Genomic DNA, 1017 nt, shown 5'->3' on the forward strand with positions numbered 1-1017 from the left:
GCACCAATCACAGAGGGTGTAGGACCCATGACTCAGATTCTCAAAGAAGCCAAGTGTCTCTCCACCCAAAAAGGCAGAATCAGAAACCCAAGGTGCCACAAGAGGTCCTCCCCAGGACTGTGTGAACCTCAGGGAGCTCTCTTTGCTGGCTGACGCGGCAGGTTTGTGAATGAGTAAGAGTACAGAGCAGGCCTGGAGCCTAGAGCCTGAGGAGGAGGCCTCTCACCCACCCGGGGGAGCCATTTCTCATCGTGGCCAAAGGCTTTGTTACTGGGCACAGGCCAGATGCTGCAAAATGATGCCTGGACAGACACAAGAGAAATCTTCTTTCCAATGGCCTGGATCAGAGGAGTCAGCTCAGGAGTGTAGCACTGACTTTCAAAGTGCAAGATGTGGCTCCTCCGCAGCACACAAGACAAGCAGATCTGCCTGAGTTCAAGGGTCCTGCCCAAGGCCCCAGGCTCCTTCTGCCTGTCCGTCCCTCTGCCTCACCCAGTGGGCAGAGTGGTTGCCTCTCATCTGGGCTGGCGGAATTCCTGCAGTCCTCTGCCCATCACTCAATTGGGGACTTTTCCCACTTCAGAACCCGAGGTTCCCTGACCAGCAATGGCTGCCTCGGACCTGGACAGGCAATCGCTTCTTCTCTCTCAAGCAGCTGATTCCACTTTTTGGGAACAAGATCAGATGCCCTGGCCCAGGCAGCACCACCTGTAGCCCATCACACTGCTGTGGGAGGCAGTTATCATGAACAAGGGGTGGCTGGCTGGGCATGCAGGAATGGGTGGTGTTGCTCTCCCAGCTGGGGCGGTTGCTAGGGTCAACTCTGTGTACACAACAAGGCCACTTGTGGTCCCTCACAAACAGCTCCTAGTGGCCTCCAGCAGCTGGCCGCCCACACCACCCGCTCCCCAACTAGCGCCTAGCTTCCGGGGGGGGGGGGGGGAAAAAAAAATGGAGGGAAAGTGAAGCCTGGAAACGGGCCACCCTCTCAGCAGAGCACCTAACTCAGGTGAAGAG

This window comes from Myotis davidii, unplaced genomic scaffold (genome assembly GCF_000327345.1).
Source record: "Myotis davidii unplaced genomic scaffold, ASM32734v1 scaffold448, whole genome shotgun sequence".
Lineage (NCBI taxonomy): Eukaryota > Metazoa > Chordata > Mammalia > Chiroptera > Vespertilionidae > Myotis > Myotis davidii.